Genomic DNA, 24,747 nt, shown 5'->3' on the forward strand with positions numbered 1-24,747 from the left:
TTCCTTTATTCAAATACTGCTTACAATGCTATCAAGGTTAATTTCTTCACTTTGTGACCACGTGAGCACTGAAACATCACCTCTACAAGGAGATGCAGGTCCCATAATTTGCTCTGTGACAGCTGTCTGAAAAAAACGTCTCTCTTACTGAAGACAAGTAACGAACATATTTAAAAATAAATGCGATTTTTCCAAGGCAGAGTTTGAGATTTTGATGAAAACTTGAAAATATTTTGACTCTGAAATGTTACTTTGGTATTTTCCTGGTTCATACAAGAATTTTGGCTTATAAAGAAGAAGGAGACCTGACACAGAAAGCATGAGTCAATATAGCTAACCAACCATGTGTCAGTTAAAAGTGCAGAACAGTTTGAGTTTGAGTTTGAGACACCACTTCCTTGAACATTTCCTTCAGTGTCTATCTTTTCCTTTGAAACAGCCTCAGGATTCTATATTTTTTTTTCATTTATATTGGTTGAATATTGGTTGAATTGTTGGTCAGAGACTATAGATATAAAACACTCATCCACTCCAGGTTAGCTTGTCCTCTCATAGTGGAACTGATCATTTAGATTTGCAGTCTATTTTCTACCTTTAATCCTCTAAGTCACTCAAATAACTACTTTAAAACAGAACTTCATTTTCACTCTCTTTTGCTGCACCATTTTTGAAGCTATTGATCTAAAACCTCCCTATTCTTCTTACCTTCTACTTTTCTAGACAGATTCCAAATAGCAAGGGGACACCAGTTTAATTCTGAAAATTGTATTTATTGGGGTATAATTCCATTGATGTTTATTTGGCTGCAAATTACCTTAAGAACTCACTCCCTGTTGCTTGTTTTTTTTCAAGAGGCAACATTGTCTCTTTACCTGTACTGATAAAAAATTCTTATGACGCTCTGCAGTAAAGCAGAAAGTAATTGAAAAGAAAAAACAAACCCCAAAATTCCATGAATTTCTGGGGTGATTTTGTTCTTTAAGTAACCTGTGCCAGCACTCTATTCCCAGTTCCATGTTTATCAGTGCAAAAGAGACAGAGACAGTCTTGAGCTGCAGTGAGGATAGCAAACAAGCAAAAGAGAATGAAGAAGGCAGAAATTTGAACTGCTTTGGCAAATTAAGACAGTGTATGTGAATTTCAGAACTTTGAATTTGGAGATGATTGTCTTTCCCTCTCCTTTGCACTCCACAGAAGTCTTAGACTTGCCCTGAATGATGGCAGAGTGACAGTGATGGGATAAATAGAACCAAGCTGACATTCTATGCTTTTCTTCATTCAGTTACAACCTCTCTACCTCAGAACCAGTCTTTCTATTGTAGATGTGTTCCTACTCTGAAAAATAATGGCAAAAGCAACATCTTCTTCCTAAAATTGTTTCTTGTGAAGTTGAAGCCTTTAGACAAAGGGACTGTCTTCTGCTGTATGCTTGGTTACTAGTCAGGACGGTGCAGCATTCATATTTGATTAGAGCAACACTTCAGGAGAAGGAAAAGCCAGCTCTCATTTTTTAAATGCTTTTGAAAGAAGAATGTTAGATTTCCCAACATAGAGCAAAACAGGAAAACCAGCAGATGAGTTCCTGTAGGCATATATATACATCTTAGTGCCCAGGTGACATATAGTTTGGATATATAATATAATCCTCTACCACCAATATGTGAAATGCAAAGAGCCAATTGCTTTGAAAGGGTTCAGCTTCCCTTGTTTGGAGATACCACTCTTCATCTGAGAGAGCAGATGACAGATTTACAATAGACACTTAATATGTACATGGCTGGAATCATATGAAATGAGTCACAGCCCAAGTGTTTAGGAATACGACAATTTTCCTTACTGAAATAACATAACTCACAATCCATAAAACATCACAACAGAGCTTCTCAGCAACCATTCTTTCAGACAATTGCAAATGATACTACTCCTTCATTTTGTTCCTTCTGGATGGTTTTGTGGGGGACTATCTTATCTGTCAGTGATCATTAAATGCTACAGTTTTAAGTCCTGAGAAACTTAATTTTATACAGAATATGCAGACTGAAGAAAAGATTGGTAGGGGTTTTTTTGGCATAAAACCAAACACAGATATTATCAGGTTATCAGAAAAAACTCAAATTAGCAAGACAGAGTTTTGAGAGCAAGGTAGAGAATATTAGTATATAGTTCACAAACACTTAGGAAGCAAAAAGGATCTCTGCCTTAATTGCTTGGAAATAAATCTTCAATTAATTAAGAAAAAAAATAAGAGCTAGATAAGGATTTTCAATTTATAATCCTGAAAACTGAAATTAAATCTCAGTCATTAAACTCATGTAATGTCTCTACATCTAATTATGATTTCCCTAGAATTCCTCTTAAATTTATATCTCACATTATCTGAACTTAATGGACCTCTCGTAATTGGCAAAGATGTAAACTTAGCCTTAGCCCCATGCACTGGGCAAATCCTTAGTGAGGAAATTACTGTTCTCAGTGTAATGTGGGCAATAAAGCAAAACTATGTTGAATAGAGAGGGGGAGATTGTCAACATCTGGAGGACCACTAAAACTACAGGTGGGTATTCTTTTTTACTCCCTTTCAGACTACTGTTATTCATGATATTTCCTAATATGCTAAAAAGAGAAGAAAATTTTTAAAGAACCTTTAGCTAAAATTATTGTTATTAAAACGACAGCATTTTTTTCCTAGAACAAGAGTCTAGTCTTAATAATTTTCTTTAACCTTCCCTGACTAGTTAATGAAAGTAGGTAAATTATTACTAAAAATTGACCTAGAAGGAACCTCACGTAGGCACCATGTCACAGCCTGAAGTTCTGAGATGTACCAGGCTCACGTGCAAGAGCTTTGTCACCTGACTAGCAAAGCTTTTGGAAACCCAAATTCCTGATTTATAGGGCAAAGAAAACCAGCTGCTAAAGGCAACACTTAACAACGATTTCCTCTCTCATCTGCAAAATACACATGGAACTCCACTTCTTCCACAGCTCCTCAGCATACCTGGTAGGCATTTTATATATGTCAGAGCTCTGAACATTTAATATTCTTAAACTAGTTCTTAAACATTTATGTCTAACATCCTCCTGAATACATCTGCTGTATGATGAAGATTCTGTGAACAAATTTGGGAAACTTGTGTTAGGGGTGTAGTGGCCTATTAAAAAGAACCCCTCTGAATTAGGTAACTTCATGCCCCTGTTAATGCCTTTTGTGTACATGCAGGTAGGTGCTCCTTGAGAAATGGAAAGGACAAAGGATGGAGGGGAAAAACCACAATATCTAAAACCAACAAAAAATACAAATGTGGAATCACAAAATCTTTTTTCTTAGCTATTGAGAGAGATTCTAGGAGGGTTTGCACTCCCAACAAGACAGCTGCCTGTTGGATAAGTGATCTCAGAGAGACAGCTGTTTACGATGAGAAGAAAAATGGCAGGAAGATAACCACAATGAAAAAATAAACACTATGGAAATTACAGGAAAGTAATTTTCAAAGGAGCTAAGTAATGCAAGAGTCTAGCTCCTGATTTGTTTTGATGGTGGTTTATTGTCTCTGTGGTGGGACATGAAGATCCTTAAAAGACAGGTGAGACGAGAGAAGAGAGTCTCATCTCTCCAGAAGAGCTGGTGAAAATGCACTCTATATACCTACAGAAACAGCCCCAGGAAGACTTCAGTGAAGATGAGGGGGCTGTGATCAGTGTCTTCAGGGCATTCTACTGACCTACCAATGGTGGATATATCAGACTTCAGTGGGTCATCTAATCTATTCCAGACAGATCTCATCCTGGGGCTCATAACCCTTCTTTTACATCTGTGAGAGTATTCAATATGCCATGGTGGATGTGTCATCAAGCAAGAGCAAGAAAACTCAAAAACCCAAAAGAAAGCACTTCACTGCTCCCTTTTCTTCCTCAGAAAGGAATGAGTATTACAACTGTCCATTATGTATTGCTGGAATAAAAATAAACCACAGTGGGCCACTTTGTTAATGAAGACAGTTTGTCCTTTCCAGATTTCTGAGTCTAAAGTCATTGGTACTTGTCCATTTCACCTGGCTGCTGATTAGAGCCAAAGGAGGAATTGGTACTATTGGTATACTGCAGATGAGTAGCATGGAAATGGAAATGCAGTTTCTGTCTCAACTCAGTAGGGAGATGTCTAGTCATTTTAACATATTATTTTGGAATCTGGCTGTACTTCTCAGATGAGGAGAGGTATTTTATGCTTGACAATAGCACATGTTACAAAAGGATTTGGGAGGCCTCTAATAAAACCTTTTATCTGTTGACAGAAGCATTTCATTAACCAGTATCATTACCATGGTTTATACAATTCTATGCTCTTACTGACATCCAGACAAAACTGTGTCTGCATTACTACTTCTGCTTTTACTACTTAGAAAGGCTTAAAGTTGGCTTTTCCTTGCGATTCCTGTGGGTATTCTCAGGAGTAGGAAATTTGACACTGTACTTTTTTCATCTACAGCCAATAAATCCAGGATAAGTTTCTTCAATATTCACTGGATTACAATACGTTTCATGGAAAAATGAGACATTATATCGCTCTGACTGAGACGTGTTTGGAGTGACTTTAGTTGCTTAGGACTTTCTTGCACAAATCTGGAAGGAGATAGACAAGACTCACAAATTTGAGACAGGAAACTTTGTAAGTCACCAAGAGTTTCTCAGTGAATCAGCGGTCAAAGCTTAAAGAAACACAGTGATGGATGGTTTCAGATTGTCTGCAGAGCCTTTGCAGATGCGAATGATCTATTTAACAGAGCAGGATACTTCCGTAGTGCTCAGTTCAATAAGCTGAAGATGCAGCTTGAGTTCATTATAGACTTAAAAGATTTAGTTGTAGCATAAGCCTTTCTTTACAACCATCAGAGTCAATCCACATCTTTTTTAAGAACATCATGATTAGGGAATAAAATAGAGGATATATCAAAATCAAATGCTACCACACAGTGTGAAACATAAGAATCTTCATTCTTTCCCAGAACTAAACCATGATGTCCTGCTTAAAGCCTTTGTCCTGGTTTAAGCCAATTTTTGAACTTGTTTATATTTGTGTATTTTTCATAGTCCAGCACAGACATCTTTTGTGTTTTGGGAACAGAAGAGCTTTGTCAGATGCCTGACCTGAGACTGTAACCTTCTGTAGATTTTCCAGGTAGCGAGGAGGGATTGCACTCCTCATAAAGGTGTAGTTAAACTCTCAACATCAGACAGGATGAAGTAGGGTCACAATGAATTTGGTAAATCTCACAGCAAGACTTTCTTTTGGCTCTCAGCTGCCTGCCAGAATGGCTTACTGTTGAAAACAGAGGTCAGAGCTTCACAGACTGATAAATGTGCAGATAAATTCTTCTTCTTTCAAATGTATATCTTTAAATGCAAACAGAACCTTTGAGAGTCTTAAGATCAGCTTAGCTACTGCGTATGTAACCACAGGTACCGTGAACTATATCTATCATCCTTTTTTTCACTCTCTTTTTTTTTCCTAACTCCTGTAGCATAGCAGAATATTTATCCTAAAGCAGTTGTAAGCTCTTTATTTCTAGATGTGGATTTCTGCAGTTGCTGGCTGCATTTTGATTTGGAATCCATTTCTAATTATATGCTTGCTGAGGAATTTCTTGATGAGTAATTTCTCTCTGTTTTGTTCGATATAACACTGCATATTTGCATATTGTGAAACAGAAGATAGCTGTCTGTGGTTTTCTCTAGCTACACTCACGAAAAAATCTTCAGGAAAAAAAAAGCTATCATTTCCTGCCTTCTAGTTTTTTTAGCTAGTGAGGTACAGAGATCTGCTTTGGTAACTGGGAAACCCAGAGCATTGATTTTGTGGTATTGTGACCTAGTTGGACAGGGAGAAAGGAAATAAAAAGGGTAGATCTGAACACACTGTGCAGAACATGTGAATGTCAGATGCAATACAAAAAATCCCATTTCTATTGCACAGTGTGAATCTCACGTCCAAGTTCACTGACTGACTGCTGGCACCACTAAAGGTATCCCTTGACACAAATCAGTGTTTTGTACACAGAGACTGACTCACTGTGGTGAAGAAAGCCTGAAGAAATGCCTGAAAGATCCAGAAGTGCACAGGAACGTGTAACAGAGGTCAAAGGTTTGTCTTTTTCCTTTTTTTTTCTTTTGTAATTTCTAGACCAACTTTATATTAGCACCTAGTTTAAAAATAAAACCTGTTTTACCCTCCACTTACCTGCTCGCTCCTTATAAAGGATACAGTACTTTCATCTAGTGCTGCAGGAAAACCGTATTCCCTTTCTCTTCCTAAAACATCTCCAAGGAGCAATCTCAGTTTCACACTAGATGTGAACAATGTCAGAAAAGCAGTTAACTCAGCAGGTCCTGAAGTTTGCCTGCAGTAATCATTTGAATCCCTACATTTGTACTAATATGTCTGCGACATAGAGGGGAAGGGGGGAAGGGGAGGCTGTGTTTTGTCTGCCTTTTGTATTTTTTTTTGTCTCTTTTTGCAGTGGCAGCATGTTTGTGACTCATGAATTTTGTTTGGTAGAATTACTTTCATAATTTAACCTTGCCAAAAATGGCTGTGCCTCTAAGTAGTTTTTCATTATAAAAGATTCCCTGTGTCGTCCCTAGATAGTCTCAAGCCAATAAAAAGAAACTCGTTATTACGTTTTTTTGTCAAATGGAAGAAAAAATACCCAATGTGCTATAATAATAATGGCAATAATAAAAGATACTGATGATACTTAGAGAACGGCTGAATAAGCCCGTTGACTGCACTATTTTGTTTGGGGGATTTTCATACCCCTGCTTGATGACACTGTTGGAGCATAATGTATTCTGCCTCCCAGATGACACATTACTTTTAACTTTTGTGTACAACATAGGCTAATAACATCTCACGGCTTTTCAATTGGAAGTTGTTCTTTGATAAACTGGCAGTGATATGAGCGCTACTGCGAGATATTATTTTTGGAACAATGGAGAGAGAGTTGGAAATTCTATGATTAGTGACAAATTTTCAGTGATAATCATTGTATATTGCCACTGCTGAAATCAATGGGAGAATTCTAGATATAATGCTCTACTCCATGTGTGAAAAAAATATGACCCATCGTTAACACCTTCAGGCAAATAAGTGATGATTTAGGGCACTTAACCAAAGTTCATTTGTCTCTTAGGCTTTTGAAAACGAGGACAGGAATTGTAATTACAAGAGTGGGGAATTTTTTTGAGCACATGGGAGATTTGAGACTGAAATTGCTTCTTGGAGTATTTTATACTGCTCTATTGCACTTAAGATGTACTTTGAAGTCACATCAAGGGCATCCAGAGTGTGCCGATAAGCGGTATGTGTCATATCCTAATATTAAAAAATGAATCACAGAAATATACCATACCTTGGAACAAAGGTTTTCATGTTGCCATTGTAAACTTAAAAAATTAGAGGCACCAAAATTAATATATATCAATGAAGAATGCCATTGAGGTCATGAATCTCAGTAAAAAACCCCAGTGAAATATAGATAAATAGTCTCATGCTGTATTAACAGCTTTCACACCATTCTCTCACACTGCTAATCAATGTGGGCCAGTTATTATCCTTTCCTTCTTCCACTATAAATAAAGTCCAGTATCTGAAAAGGAGGAACGACAACTCCAAATATTTTGTCACTACCGGGTAGTTTAATTGCTTCAAAATATATTTAAGAGTCACTTAGTAACCACAAGAGGCAAAAAGCTTGGCAGACATGCATGTAAGGGATTTGAAAAGAAGATTATATTCTTTTTTCTTTTTCTTTTTTTCTTTTTGCCATTGTTTCCATGAGAAGAACTATCAGCCTTTCTGAGCTCTACAGAGAAAGCAAGATCTTTAGCCTGACAAGAAAGCATAGATTGGTGAACAACCTGAACTACCAATAAACCGTACTTAAGATATTTTGGTGTCATACACATCGAGTACTTCACATCTTTCACATCTTTGGATAAAAGTCAAGGTTCCAGGCCAATATTTTGACTAGATAAATCTCTCCATGCTTCTTCCAGAGGTCTCTAAAGAGGTAACACTCTTCTCAGTCAGGTGTCTCCATGTATTTGGAGTATCTTCCAATGGAACTCTTTCTCATGTATGCCTTTAAATTCTACTGTGTAGATCTCAAGCACTACAGATATACTGTCAATGCTTTTGAATGTTTCTTTATTTCAGCGCCTTCATTTAATACTCATAAATTACATCTCACATTATCCTGTTTTTCTCCTACAACAGGCTGCATAGAAAACATGAATCAAGTCATTAGGTGATTTTCCAAGGTACATTAATCATCTTACCAGGGTGTAAGAATGGGCTCACAAGTGCTAGTATTAAAAGCTGAGTGGTGTGCTTGGAGGTGTACCAGTGTTCTTGAGGAAGGTCAAATAACATACAATAATGTAAATGAGAATGCTTTCCACTAAACAATATTTCCTCATAATGTTCCATAAAATGACACAGAAATAGACACAATGGGTCCAAAGATGATTTTTAAAATCAGAGTGTCAGGAGCCATACCGATCTCTGCAGCGAATGCAGGTGATTTTCCTTCAGATTTATCCTTCAAACTTGAGCATTTATGATAAAGAGAATTGAAATCAAACTCAGGTGGGAGCTTAGGCTTTCCCCAGGTCCAGGAAAAGACAGCTTAACCAGTTTGCATGAAAGTCACAGTGGGAAATTTCTGGTGATCACAGTGGTGGGACATTCAAAATTTGAAGACAAGTCCTTAAATTTTAAAACTGAAGCCACATTCTTCCTCTGAGACTTGAGCTTCCCCCAACTTAACATCATCTGACAACACTACCCCAATGTGGCATATCTGCAGATGACTTTCTCTCTCAGTAAATTCCAGTGACTGTTAACCAGGCAAGCAGGCATGCAGCATTCCCTGGGGTACACGACACCAGCTGCATCAAGGTACTCAGCACTAGGACAATACACTTCCTGAGGGAGCTTCTTTGGAGTGGGATACAGGTAGGAACTCAAAAGCACCTCTTTCCTGATTCCCTCTCTGAGTGGAAGAAGACTTCAGATTGTTTACGTGACTATGTACACAGAAATTTTCCCACTGTGGTTAAAATAAGATGGGATTTAGTTGTGAGTCTCTGTGGTTAAAGGAAGACAGGATTTAATTGTGAGCCTTTATCTGAAGGCAGGAGAGAAGGCAAATTTATCCCTAACCCTGGCATATCTTTGAAGTTCTTCTTCTCTGGCCAGAATTTTGTCTAATATAGGAAAACAGACCTTCACTTCTTTGCCATAAGGCACATCCCATTTTTTTTTAAGGATTCATCCACCAAAACACAGACAATTGTAGATGTGACTGTCTTGGCCAGTCTATCTGATCATTACAGCGAGCAGGAGGTGATGATAGCTGTGCATTTCAGAAAGAAGGACAGGATTTTTAGCTCTCATTTGATTCTTCACTTTCACTGGCTATGGAAATTAGTAGGAAGATTGCAACGTCTTCATTCCCAGAACAATATGAGTTCTGTAAAGCCTCAAGTGTCACTGAATTACTTTTGAATCCAGATATCATTCCCAGTCACTATACCAAGGATATTAATGCTGGGATTAAACTTACAGAATGACATCAGCCAAAGTAATTTTCTCCCCTTCCATCTCCTGTATCTTGTCTGTAGTATGAATGGAAATTAATTTCTTATGGAGGTTATGTCAAATATTGAAGCAATTAATTACTGTTGATTTTATTCTTCCTGTCCAAGATGTCTTTATTTTTTAACACTTAATTGAAGCAAAGTTTTTTAAGTATTGGAATGGGGTGAAGCTGAAGTGATATTACGTACAATAGTATTACACTCCCCTTCTTCTGGACATCATCTCTAATGTTTGTTTGCTCCCATTTTAAAAAAGGAATTCCATAAATGTAAAACTTCTAGACCATAATATGTAAATCCATGATAAATAGAGGCAGTCACCATTGAAAGATGGAGCATGCTGCAAACACAAAATGCAGATTAATGTAATAATGGTTGAAATCTATGAATGACTTTTAAGAGTAGTCAATAGACATTAGACCTTCAAAGGATCCTAGTCCACTTTCCTTTTTACCATTGCATATTGAAATTTAAATGGAAGATTTCAATGTGTCCTTTACAGAGCTGTCAGCACACCCAAATAAACTCACCTTATCTCATTTTCTTTCACTGTTGATTTCTCTTTTTATCATGTGAGCATTAGAAGTACAGTGCACATAGGCATGTTAGCATTTGTATGTGTCTGGATTCTTCATACTGGAAAGAATAGCAACATCTCAGTTCTTATCCAAGCATTACAAAACAAGTAGCTCTCCACAGCCAGTGGTATTACAACCCTTGTTTTAATAGCTGACTGATCCTTCATGCCTAGTGAAGCAGAAATTTGTAGTCAAACTTGTCCAAACATGGGGATCAGCATAAACTCTAAGTGTCTCACTTCACAGGACAGCACAGAATTTTTATAAACGGACTGTGCATCCTCTACAAAGAGGATACACAATCCCTTTCTGTCAATTCTTTTCTCCCAGCAAGAGAGCACCCCGCTTTACAGCAGCTAATTAACAGCTAATTGCTATTTCTACAGCTGTATTATTTTGAGGACAGTAAACCCTAGTCCTGGAGAAACCTCTATGGGAAGCATAACAAGATCAGCCTTCATTCGTATCTAGCTAATGCAGGTTTGAAACCCAGAACTGGGGTATTAACATCTTGTGGTCTCATGTTAATCACTTCTGAGTCCACAGGACTGCCCTAGCGCTGATAGAATGAGACTGGCTATAGTAATTGCTTGTTGCTGTGAACATTTAAGTTTCTGGACAGCTCATACTTCCAGAGTTGCTTTACAGTATTTCTCATCCTTGATTCTGCTTGAAGAAATTTCTTAACACTTCTGTTGCCAGATATAGGTTGTAGCAAGATGTAAACTATTGTAAAATACCTTTTGCAAGTAAATTAGTAGGACTACCCATGGTCCACAGGCAGAAAGCTCAGTATCAACTGAGTAAAGCTGTATTGCCATAAAGTTTCTTACATTTTCTGAAACCCTGTACATTATGCTGAAGTCTTCAAATGATTGTTGGAGGCAGCACAACTTATGGGTGATTAACATATGTGAAAAACGGGATTGCCATGATAGGCACCCAAAATCAGAAGTTAGTTTCAAAAAGTCTGCTCAATCAGACCAACCTTAAGATCAGATAGGAAGTGCTTGGAAGAGTTAAAATGCAAGACTAATTTGAGTGCTCATTGCCATGCTTAATGCACGAGAGAGTGCAATTTCCAGTGATGGTGCTTTCCCTTTTAGACAAGAATTACTGACAGAGACATTCCAATCTGACAGACAGCATTTAATTAGAATGCAGAAGTCAAAGGCAGACTGAGTGTTTATACAGATAACAAAAATACCGAGTGAATTCTAACAAGAACAACAGCATATTTGAATACCGGAAGGAAGCAAAAAGAATACCCAATAAACACTTAATGATTTAGATGAAACTTCACTGCATGGTTTATATACTACATTTTTTTTTGCTGTATCTATATCATCTACAGGATCTGACACTGCTCATATAGCTATCGAATGTTTTGTCCACGTTTTGTGCAGGTTTTATTTTCAGGTTTTGCCTATGTAGTTTCAAAGGTTCCTCTTTGAGTTTTGGAGATAAAACTTGAAATTAATTCCAATCTAAATTTCAAAGTGTCAGTTAAACTGATGTGAAAGCCATCATTTTTGTTCGAAGAGTTTTAAGACAAACTTTTCTCACTAGCTTCACACACTCTTCTCTCATCTCTCTTGACTTGCACTGCTGTTAAAATGTCACTCTTCCTGATCTTGTCATACTTAGGGCTAGAACTCATTGCCTGAAGGTAAGAGACCTACTGCTGCAATATCTAAACATCCACAGTGGGACTGGCAGATGTGGCATGGGACCTCTGGGACACCTCTAAAGAGCATGAGCTGGAAGCCTTTTCAAATAACACTTGAGTCCCTTGTTTAGGCAATCACATTTCACTTTTCTTTGTGTAAGTCGGACATCATAAATGACTCCCACATGCATGAAAGTTTCAGTCCTGAGTTCTTAATTTTGGTTAAACCATGAGGGGTATAGCTTCTGCTGAAGCACTGATGGTGACACAAAACAAGTCACTATCACCATTACTTAGTATTGATGGCCTGATTCATCAAAAATGAGTAAAATTTTGCTGTTGAAGGCTCCTTTTCTCTATACCTGTACTGTGATTTACCAGATATGAAGTTGTGTAGGAGCTGAACCATCTATACCAGGACATATAAATAAACATACTGCTGCAAATACCTCATTAAGCCATGCTTGTATTCTGATAAACAAAAGCTTTTCAAAATCACGTACACAAACCCCTCTGTCAGAATCACAGATAATCCAGGGAATATTCAATAACTACAGGCAGAAATTTGCCTTATAGTTTGCAAACATGCCCCTGGGAATTCTAGCTATGCCATGCAACAATTCTACTTCAGAAAGGGTCACAAGGCATTTGTGATATTGCACGCTATCCTGCTTGCCTCTTTGAATTTAAAAATGAAAGAACTGAAAAAATAAACCAAGTTCAAACAGAAAAAAACACCAAACCCAGATAAGGCATGTTTAACAACATACCTGCCACACAGGAACTTTCCTGAAATATCCTCTCACCCTGGCTCCCACCAGAGCTTGCCTAGTGTTATCTTTGATAATTAAAGTAGCAACAGCATACAGAATATAGAGATATTAAGGACTTTCTGTTTGCCAAGGGAATGGCTGGAAAGAGCCCAACCGTTCAGTCCCAAAAAGATGTCCCTGCCTCTTCAGTGAAGGAGCTATCAGCAGTTCAAGGTGATGTCACCAATACTACCTAGTTGTTTATTTGGTGCTGCTGTTACAAACATGCATTCACCCCTTTCTTACTGGTGTCTATTTTTTCTTTTCAAGGGAAGCTTTTGTTTAATTTCCTTACTTGGTGCACACTGAAGAGCTGCCTAAAGCACTGGGCAGGAACATTTGACATTTCTATAAAAATCTAAGTGCAATCAATAGCTAGGTATGGAGGTCAGAAAAGTAGCTACTAAGAAAGCTGAGTTAGTTACTGCAGTTTACAGGATGAAATCACTTTTCATTTAAATCCACAGACTTATGATAGACTCTAGTGAAGGGCTACAGGGATGACATTACGTCAAAATAAAAATAAATTGTCAGTATAAATCCAGGGAGACATTGTCACAATATCAGCTTGAAACAAAATGAGACCAATGCAAATTTTATAAGAAACAACTTTAAGATGTCAAGACAGTGGTAAATTGATGCCAGTTAAGGTCTACAGGGAGGCTGTTATGGTTGAGAAATAAAAACCTAAACAAACTCAAAAACATTCCCAAAGCGATGACTATAATAAGAGGTTCTAATTTTGTCAGCTGAAGCAGAAGTTAGTTATAGCAACACCAATGCAAAGATATCATGATTATGCTGTCAACAAAAAACCCCCAAACCCACCAAAACCATCCAAAAGTAGCTACTGATTCAAATGTTACACAAACTTGATAAACATTAGATTGTATGTACAGATAGACACTGACATTTCCACGGTTTAGATTGCTTCTATATTTATACACATAATCTCTGATGCCAGTGCAGCTAGCTAATAAGAAATCTGGAAGCTTCTTCGTACCATGCAAACCTCCTCTAGCTTTTTACTCATGCAAAATGCAACAGAATTTAAGGTGAGTTGCATAGATCAAATAGACAGCAGATGCAGAGCCTGACTCTTCCAGAGTCTCTCATTATCAGGCTTTGCTGAATCTCCTTGTCATCGATTCACACATCTTGTAGTTCAGTGTCTGAGCCTGGCCCCACTGGTGACCAGGAAGGTTCGTAAACAGAAATGAATGTTAAAAGTCTTACAAGCTTTTCTAGGAGTGTTTTGAAGCATCATTTTTGAGTGGTGGGATGTTGGGGGCAGTTGTGAGAACACTTAATGCCTGTCGTCTCCTGAAGTCATTTACATTCAGGCAAAAGTGGGTGGAAATCCTGCCATGCAAAAGTGACATTTGCAAATGTGTAAATGACTGGTACAGCACTTGGAGCAGTCAGCAATTGAGGCCCCTGCTCAGGATTGTGGTTCTGCCATGTGCAGCATGAACCTTTACCATGTTCTGCTTTTCTTGCATACAATAACAGCAGATCCTTGTCAGGGGGTGGTTACACAAGACAGTACATATGCTTCCAGGCACCCAGTCCCAGATCAAAAATACATGGCATGTAACACTGAACTGATCGATACTCATTCCCCATTCTGAATTGATTTGAAACACTTTAGGGCATACATCTGTTTCTGAAGACTTTTTGGCATACATCCTGCATTATTTGCCCCAACTATTTTAAAAGAGAAACTATTATGCGATTAGGACTGCCTGGAGATCTGATCAACCACAGGTTCTCTATTTATCCCCGATATCAGCTTAACTGAAATCAAATACACTCTGCAATCAACCTCTGGATGTATGTTTGGTTGTACAAACCCAAAGAAACAACAACAACCACAAGGCATTACTAATAATTATGCCTTTGAAATCATTCATCCCTGAGTTTGTGTTTAGAAAATATCACAGGTCCAGGCTTCAACACCTTCTGTACTGGAGCCTATCTGAAGTGAAACCATTGACGTCACTGGAATGATTCCAGATTTATAGCTGCCAAGTTATGCACATCTCCGTATGTGTCATTTTGTGCTAGTTATTTAATGCATTGATTTGCATACCATAAGCAATTTGCACAGAACCAAAATTTGCAAAGAAAAGCATGGAGCCACATCAACATGCCTGAAGAGGTGAGGTAGGCAAGACATCTGGTAGATGAGGTGAAGGTGTTAGTGACTTTGTGCAGGTGGGAGATGATGCTCTGTGGCTGATTTGGATGCTGATGGTTTGAATATGTCAATACATCTGAGACATACTGTGTCTGCTGCCTCTGTGCAGAGAAGCTGTGCGTAAGGATGACTCTGTAGCAACCCTTTGCATTCCCTCCTCAGGGCACTGCTAGTGGGAATGGAGAACAGAACATAGGTTAACATGGTTGAGAGAGAAGACTAAGGAAGTGGGAGGGATGCTGGCCATATTTTCTGATGTCTAACTTGGTGGCTAACAGTTGCAGTGCCAAGTTAAATGTGCAGCCAGATGAAAGCAGGCTGGTAAATATGTGTGTGAAAGATAACATGAAGAAAACATGGGCTTACTAAGCCCACACTTGTACTCTAGGGTAAATAGAATGAGGATTTAGTTAAGGTTGACATGAACCATTGCCATAAAGAAAGCTCTTCTTAGGAAACCCTGGGATCAACAAAATCCTAGCTACTCCCTGCTCACAGCACACACATCAGATACTGATCCCTTAGAAGAGTTGTTCACTTTTGAAAAATCCCATATATAGTCTTGATGAACTACAAGAATTTTAGTTGGAAAGATGACCAAGAAAGTTCTTGGTGTTCCAGGACAAAAGGAATGTTTTCTTTCTCAGAAACTTCACTGAGATTAATTACCAACTGTTGCTTTCCATGCACACACACCTACTCAGCACCATTGACTGGGGAAAAGTACAACCTTCCCAAGTTGTCTGGCTCCCTGTGTGCCTGATGCCTGTTAGGAAACAAAAGTTCAGCTTCTATGTAAATCTAGACTGCTGGCTTCTAGCAGTTTGTCTTCTCCATAGCTTTATCAGACCCATCCAGGTAGACACACTTCTTTCTAAACGTCCTCAATGGCCTTGAGGACACTTGTCAAAGATGCAAGAAAGAAGGTCGTAGCCACATTCATTTCAAACTGCAGTTAAGGTGAGAGTGGTGGTGCAGCCCTGGAAGTATACTTCCACTTTGACAGATTCAACTCAGCCAACTTTCCCCAAAGTTTTGCTGTTGCTTTCTTTGCTGGTGACCAGGAGAGTTTTCTTTTCCAGATATCCTAACGTCAGGACTTAATCAGAATGCAGAGATGCTGATTACTTCAAGGGCTTAGTAACCAGATCATTTCATATACTTTGTATGAAGAAATAGGTGGTATATATCTTTAAAGGTATGTTCCTCTCATATTAGCTAACAGGAGTTAGTTCAGTTGCAGTAAAACCTAAGGAGATAATGGTTTTTTATTGTGCAGCCACAACTGTAGGGCTGCAAGTCCCTTGCTCAGGTCAGAGCTGTCTGCTACTGATTTAGTGGGTTGAACTAAATTCAGTAGAGTCTAGATTTTAATTAGACTTGCTAGTCTTTATTAGCAACATTTACTGCCATCTCTTAATTTATTTTTTGGGCTACTTTTAGATAATCTGCATTTGTTTAAAAAATAAGAGCAAACAGCCCACACTATTTTTCTGGCTGAAGGCAGAGCCTTTCAGGGCAAACTCCTTCCAGCAATGGTTACAGGAGAAAACCCAGTTCTTACGAACTGTGTCCTGGCTCCTGCAGCAATATGGAGTTGTTTATTTCTATTATTCATTATGTATAAACTGACATTATGTAGCTTTATAAATAAAAGTGGAGCTCAGCTGTGGCTTTCAGTGAATGTCATTAGTGAATTGTTATGACAATGGACAGATTTCAGATGGTCAGCTCTGTTTTTCTCACTGAAACCTAGATCAGCTAATGAACTTATTAGTGCTAATCATTCCTAAGCAAATAAACAAACTTCAAACAAAGCAGAAAACCCACACAATTTTTTTGCATCAAAACCTATATTTAACTGTAAATGGGTAGCTGGCTGCAGTTTCTGCTCTTTCTCTATTGTTCTGCTTCTCAGTGTTTATCTCCATTTATAGTGTGCTGTCACATTTATTAAAGTTCTTTTCTTATGAAAATATTTTCCAATCACTAAATATCTCCCTCTGCTTTAGCAAGTTAAACAAAAGCCATTCACAATACCTCAGGTAGCATAGTGGCAGTGGTTCTCATAAACCTCTCCCTCTTCGTTTTGGTCACAGTTCTGCTCCAGGGCACCTGAAATACCATTTCAATACTTCTAAAGGTAAATAGAGTTCTGTCAATAAACTCAAAATTGCTGACCTTGTCTTGTTCATCAATTTAGGCATCGAAAAAATTCTGCCTTCTGGGATTAGTGGTGCTTTTTCATCTGAAGTAAAAAATGCTAAGCCTGCCATATTTAATGACAGGCCCAGGAGAGTTAATGAAAGAATATAAGTGGCATTTCACCTTGACTTGCAGCTGCCCTGTAACATTGCCTTAGGGTCCAGCTAAGTGTTAGCTCCATCTCAGAAGTACAAGGCAGAAGTAAAGCCCTGTAGAGAATTCTTACAGAATATCCTCATTTGCCCTAGTTGCCTTTTTCTTGTGTGTGTGTGTGTGTGTGAAATCTGTAACCAATGAAGTCTCAGAGATTTTGTCTTCATTGGTTACAAAAACTCTGGAAACACTGCAAAACTGAGCAAGAAAAAACATGGTCAGGGAATGACTAAATATTCTTCCAGCTTAAACCTGGACTCTACCAACATTTCAGATTTTGCTTTCTTTACTCATAGCTTCATTTTTATAAACTAAGCACTGATGAGTAGTCTACACAGCTAATTAGAAGCTATCCTCTTACACAGAGGCTTGGATTAAAAGCTTTTGTGATTTCGTGGACTCTGGTTTGTGTGAATGTCAATTTGATCCTTTTAGTGTGTTTATGCTAAGTATCAATCGGCTCCTGGGAGTCATGGAAGCACAGTGCTGAACCTCTCAGACACTAAGCAACAGCTGGGGTGCAGCTTCCGTTTGAAAGGCTTTCTTCTCTCCTTGCTAATGGAGGATCAGAAGTCACTCCTTCAATTAAAACCGAAATAAAAAAAGAATCCCATTCTTTGGCATTTTATGTCTAATTAAGGATTTTAGTGGGAAACGTACGGCAGTGCTTACTGATTAATTTATCAAACACAAAAATCCCCCTTTCCTCTACCAGCCCAATTAGCTGGGCATTTTATATGGCTGGGAGACTGAAACACTGCTACTGCACGGAAACCAGAGGCTCTTTGCATTTGAAATTGAATAGTAAAGAGACTGGAAAATTTCTCATCTAATAACGTGCATATTTAGGGCCTGATCCTGTGAATTATTGAAAGTCCTTGCTAAAAAATGTATAGCCTACTGAAGGTCCATTTTGGTATGATATTCAGTGCCCTGGAGACACAGGAACGTCAGGGAAATGCAGAGGATGTTGAATGCCTTGGAAAATAGGGTGTTTACTGTATAAAATGCCCAAAGGGAAGTATAGCTGATGCTTAGAAGATCTTAAGTACTGTAGAGTATAATTCAAATGTAAGCTGCTGCCTTAACTTGTGTTGAGATCTTTCTCCATTTCACAAGCTGGGACTGATTCTCTCCTTCCAAAAGCCACCTGTCAGAAGTAATGTGGAGATATATTATCACAATCATTTGTCATTCCCCTCTAACACAAGGATCATGAATCGTACCTCTGTTCGTCAGCTCATGTCCCTTGACTATACATCAGAAGGGGTTATTATCATCTCCTTTTTCCACTGCTGAGAACAGGCATGTTAGCCACACCATCCAGCCTATTGTCCCGTTGCCTGAGTGTTTCTCAGAAGTTAAAAAAAGTAATTTAAGTAATTTCTGTCATATTCTCTATATTTGCTTATTCTCCCTCTCAGAGTTGTGTTTGGTGGAATGATTTGTCCTGTGATATATTCTTGTTTATTTTGTTTTGTTTTCATTTACTTCTGATATTTGATGACCTTATTGTTGTTGCTGCCTTGTTTTATTTATTTTGAAGAAAGGTGCTGTTGCACTTTTACTAAGGAAGATTAGGAGACCATGCATAGTGATTTAAATGAACAGCTCTGGAGCATGGTGATGCTTGATAGATCAAACTGTGACTAAAGAGGAGGTGAGAAACTACAAAGTTCCGATCAGACAAATTGGGAGACACTGCGGACACACCAAGATGGATGGATGGATGGATAGGATTGTATCCAAATAGCTTAGAGTGCAAGCATTAGCAGGTTTACATCAATAGCTTGGCCTTAAAGCACATCTCCTCATTCTTTTCACGTAGTGGCCTTTGGTTTGCATTGTGCAGAGGTCTCAGAGGGCATGAGTTGGAATACTTCCAAATTAAACTTAATTGGAAGATGTATGTCCTGGCCCTGAGGGCACTCACAGGCCAGACTGGCCTTGACCTGCCTCACCCGGTGCCTCTCACATCCCTGTCCATGCAAGTGTAGAAGCCTCATTTCAATCCAGCCCGAGGCTGTCAGTCTACGTCCCATGATCCTGCCCAGACATTCTGGGCTCTTTCTGACCTGATTTCCCCTCACCAGGCATGATCCTGACCCTCTGTGGTAGCTAAACCTGGCTAAGGGCTTCCTCATTGTCCTTTCTCATCAGGACAAGGGAAGAATACAGGAAAAGAAAGATCATGGTTCAAGATACAGCCGGAGATCACTCACCTATTATTGACAGGGGCAAACCAAACTCAACAGAAAGATAAAGTAAAACAATACGTTTCCCCTTCTCTTTCCTAGTCCCACTTTCAGCCCTTTACTCTGAACTCCACTTCTCCAAGGGGCACAAGGTGGGCTGGGGGTTGTGGTGGGTCCATGGCAGCCCCTCTGGGCCACTCCTCCCTCTCTCCTTGCACAGGCCCTTCCCCGGCCTGCATCCTTCAGGACCAATCTGCTCCCACTGGGCCTCTCCTGCAGCTCCTGCAGGAAATCTCCCCCTGCTGCGGCCTAGGGCCCTCCCCGGCCTGCAGGGTGGGTCTATGCTCCCATAGGGTCTCTCCAGGGCTACAGAGATCCCTGCTCCAGGCTTGCACCACCTGCCACCCTCTTGCTCCTCCACCCTTGGGGCCCCTCTGCTGCTGCTCCTCTGTCTGTACCACAGAAAAGGCCCCTCTGTGCCAGTACTGCAAAAACCCAAAATCATACCCCCATAACAGCTACTAGGAAGAAAATTAACTCTACCCCAGACAATACCATCTTGTGTCTGTCCTTTAATGTACTGAACAAAAAAAGAAAGAAAAAAATTCCTAGCCTGGGCTTAATACTGTTAGGCTGTGGTACCTGTTACAGGAGATCCAGTCTTCTTTCTGATCAGATGGGCACACAACCACCACGGTGCAAATTGTGCCTCTCATTTACCTTGGAACCATTTTCCTGTGCAAAGCCTATTAGCATGGCCCCATGTAGTGTTAACATGTCCCTTATAGGAAGGAGCCTGTGGCAGCTCTTTTGACTGGAAGGCAGCTGAGTTATGATAAAGGTCTATAAAATGAGTGATAAGAAGATGAATAGGGAATGACTGTTCACTGTTTATTCCACTACATGCTGTAGGAAGCGTCAAACGAAACTAGTGGATTAAATAAGAAACCAAAGCAAGCTGCTTATTCTCATAGCATGGGAGCTCCTCACTCTAGTGTGAATGCTAGAAACTAATATTGCTTCAGCAAAGAGCTGGACGGATTCATAGAAGAAAAAAAAAACAAGGCCTAGGAAATGTAAAGGTTCTGGCTCAGTCAGTCTGGGATTGCAAAGAGCTAGAGATTTTAAGGGTATCTTGGGAAACATCATGGTATGTTGTCCTTGCATGTTGCTGCGTCTCTTGGCCATTGTTAGATTGAGAATATTGGACCAGACAGACCTTTGGCCTGACCCAATGTAGCTATTCTTACACCTTCATATTATCCTCACTTACAAGCACAAAAGGGCAAAATCAACCTCAGATCTCTGTTTTCAAAGCACATGTATTGCTCCTTGCAGAGATACTGCCATTGCCTCTTCTCTCTGGGGTGGAAGGTTCTAGATGGACTGCAGGGTACTTAGAGTCATTTGTTAATTTCTTAGTCTTGTCACCTATATAACAGAGGGGAAAAGTGTGTCAACATGATTAAGTCAGAGGGGTTGGGTATTTTTTAAATGCTAAACTTTATCCCCAATCAAAAAAAACCAAAAAGACGGAGAAAAAAATGGGTACTTTGAAGAATTTAATAGTAGGCAGTAAAAGAATTAAGCAGGAGAGATTAGCAATGAAGAGAAGATTATTATTTCTGGAGGAGGAAGTTGTTGAAGAGCATATAGCCTTTTAGGGGCTATATGCTCCCTTCTTTTGTGAGTCATTTATCTGACTTTCCTCTACTGTTTTCCATCCCGATGAATAAATAGTTGATAGGGCATATCTGGACTCCACCAAAAAAAAAAAACGTAGAGTCAGGCACATTTAATCTAAATACTTCCAAACACAGGATAAATTAAGGAAGACTTCTCGTCTCAGTACCACTGTGGTACTAGGAAAGCAAGCCCACAACTAATATGTAGGTATATTCAGGTTGGAATTTGAGGCTTATTTAATTATTCCATTTCATCTTTTATTTCATCTCTGTATGTCAGAATTTAAAGATCTGGAGGCCATGGAAGGGACAAATGTAAGGATAATTTGTGTCTCAGGACCATTTGGGAGACTAAGAATACCTGTAGTCTGCTCTCAGCATTAGAAATCAATTGTCAATACACATATTCTGCCTAGACAGTGGTAAATGAGAAAAGATAATCTGTCATCCTAGGCCTTGCAAGTCTCTGCATTTTCTATTCTGGTCTACTTCTTTTTAGTACCTCCTGATGTACAGGTGAGTTGCTTATTCAGAAATAACTTTAGCCTGAGGAAACCACTGAAGTATACACTTTCCTGTCTCTGTATATATGGCAAACATGCCTCATTTTTAATGAAAGTCATATCTGAACATGGAAGAAAGGCTTCATGTTAAGTATTTCTCACAGATTAATTTCTTAGTACAGTAGAAAACTGATCTTGTAGGGTAGAAATAAATATCCAGACACATTAAAGGAGAAATTTTACACCCAAGAAATACAGCATTTTGACAACTAAAGAGCAAGAAAGGTTCATCTGGAGTTTTTATGCAATTCACACTCTTCAAAACTGTCCACAGTTTTGGAGATTTCTGTTTACAGTGGGAGTGCTTGACACTTCATCTGAATATTTTCAGGAAATGTTGAGTGTTACAAAGCATGTACATGCCTTCTTACTTCCAAAGGCTAAACAAGCATAACTGCAAACCCTGTCCAGTAAGCAAAAAGGTGAAGTGCCACATTGTAAAAGACACTAATTCATGATGGAGAATACTCTGATGTCTGTGAGGTAGATTGGTCTTTTTGTGGAGTGAGGAAAAGATAAGCTTATTGACATTGCCTCTTTTAAGAATCCATCCACTCTGCCACAAACCTCCTCCTTTCTGCTTGATTCTTATTGATTATCTCTGCACTAAAGTTCAGTTGACCATTTATATTTCAAGTGAGAAGGAGGGAGATCTAAAGATTTAAAACCATTTGAGCATCTCTTGCTAGAGTCAATGCTTGAATGTCATCGGCAGTTGTCAAGACCCAGGCAATGAAATTCCTGAGAGTGGTTCATAATGATTCGATTTGTCAGCATTCCAAGCAGAGACATACAAGTCTGATATTCCAGTCCAGGGAGCATAAGCACAACCAAAAGACTGTGCAAAATGCAAAAAAAGGGAACATGATAACAGAGAGCAAGTTGTACAAATTTATCTGACTGTATTGTGTGACATATTGAGGCTACAGAGACAGAGGCTACTGAAGCATCTCTTTTCTGTGAGAACTTTCTTTATCCTTTGTGTTACTCCCTCTTGCAAATTATATACTGTGATATAGCTGTGCACGTGGTCTGTGAATCATGTATAAAGGTAGACACACTCTTTCACATTGTCATTTATGTACATGACCTGTGCTCTGCTTGTGTGTGTATTTTAAGCTTTAAGACATCTTCAAGAAAATCTGCAGTCAGCTTCTGTAGGTTTTTACAATCTGGTTTTCTTATTATTTAGAAATGCTGGAAGTTCAGCACAGACAAGAACAGAAATCAAATTATCAACAGACAGTACAGGTTACTCACTATTCACCATTATTCAATTCTGTCATTTCTCCTGTTCGCGTTGTCTTTCCAGACCATGCACCTGATGCACTTTGAGCTAATTCTGGGGTAGGCTTTAATTTTTTTCCTTTTTTGTTCAGCAGACTAAGTGATCGATTGGTGATCCAAGATGCCTTCACAGTGCAAACACATGGTGAAGTGTTGTTAAAACCACAAAGCAAGCAGGATAACAAGGATATTTTACTTTCTTGTCTTCTTGTGCAAGGTCGGATTTTAGGTGATGCACATAAGAAGAGCAGATTGAAAAAAACCTAAAAAAAGGAGATGCTTAACTTTTTCATAAGTGATGATGTTTTAGTTTTAGCTACTTATGAACTATCTAGATTTGATGTGCTTTTCCATTAAACCGTGTATGCAGGTAGTTTTAAACCTGTGATCTGAGAAACCTGATGGTTTGATGGACTACTCCTAAATGTATTGATGAAATGTGACAAAGAGAAATCAGTGTATAGTTTACAAGTTTAAAAATCACTCTTAAGGATTTATGATTTTTTTGCCAGTGGAAAGCATAGCTGATTCCTGAATTGGAAAAAGTATGAGAAGTTACAAATTAGGCAACCTGAAAGGATAAGCTAGAAGCTTACCATGTCCAGTTAAAACTTACAAATTGAGCCGTATTTGGTGTGCCTGTACACTGAAGGCTATACATAAGTGTAAAAATAGTATTTAAACTCCTTTGGATTTTGGTATTTGTTTATCCATGAGAATCTTCCATGTTATTTAATCTAATGTGCTTGTCTGTCATACATTTTTAATAAAAGATTCAATATGCTGCTCTCAATATAGCTTATTCAAATAACTGATTAATAAAGCTGCACAAGAAAAGTAGGAACAGATTTTTTTTACTGTGACAGGACAACTGTATTTGTGTAGAACCTTTATGTAGTTTCCACTTCCCTTTCCATACACTGCTCTCTCTTTAATCACAAAATCACAGACTCACAGAATAACAGAATCACAGAATCGTAGGGGTTGGAAGGAACCTCTAAAGATCATCCAGTCCAATCCCCCTGCTCAAGCAGGTTCACCTAGATCAGGTCACACAGGAACATGTCCAAGCGTGTTTTGAAAACATCCAGAGGAGACTCCACATCCTCCCTGGGCAGCCTGTGCCAGGGCTCTCTCACCTCAACAGTAAGGATTTTCCTTATATTTAAGTGGAATTTTTTGTGTTCCAGCTTTTGTTCATTACTCCTTGTCCTATCACTCGAGAAAACAGAGGAAAATGCCTCTCCATTCTCTTGACACTCACCCTTTTAAATACTTGTCTCCCCTCAGTCTCCTCTTCTCCAGACTGAACAGCCTCAGTTCCTGCCTCATAAGGATGATGCTCCAGTCCCCTGATCATCTTGGTGGCCCCGTGCTAGACTCTCTCTAGCAGTTCCTTGTCCCTCTTGAGCTGAGGAGCCCAAAATTGAATGCTCAAATTAAAAATAAAATTATCACAAATCATTAATAAATCTTGAATTCTTCTACAGCTATGGAACATATTCTATAGCAATTTCATACAGTAATTTCATTAAAAGACGATTTTATTGACTGCTTCTGACTCATTTTTCAGGAGACTAAATTATTTTGAATTCATACTAAACAGAGATCCGGAAAGAATGATCTGTGAGGAGGGACTAAGTGACTGGTACAATTTTGTCTATATGAGACTGAGGGGAAGTACAGTAACTGTTAAAATGTAGAAAGAGAAAAGAATGTATCAAAAATACTGGTCTTGAAGTA

This window comes from Colius striatus, chromosome 4, assembly GCF_028858725.1.
Source record: "Colius striatus isolate bColStr4 chromosome 4, bColStr4.1.hap1, whole genome shotgun sequence".
Classification (NCBI taxonomy): Eukaryota; Metazoa; Chordata; class Aves; order Coliiformes; family Coliidae; genus Colius; species Colius striatus.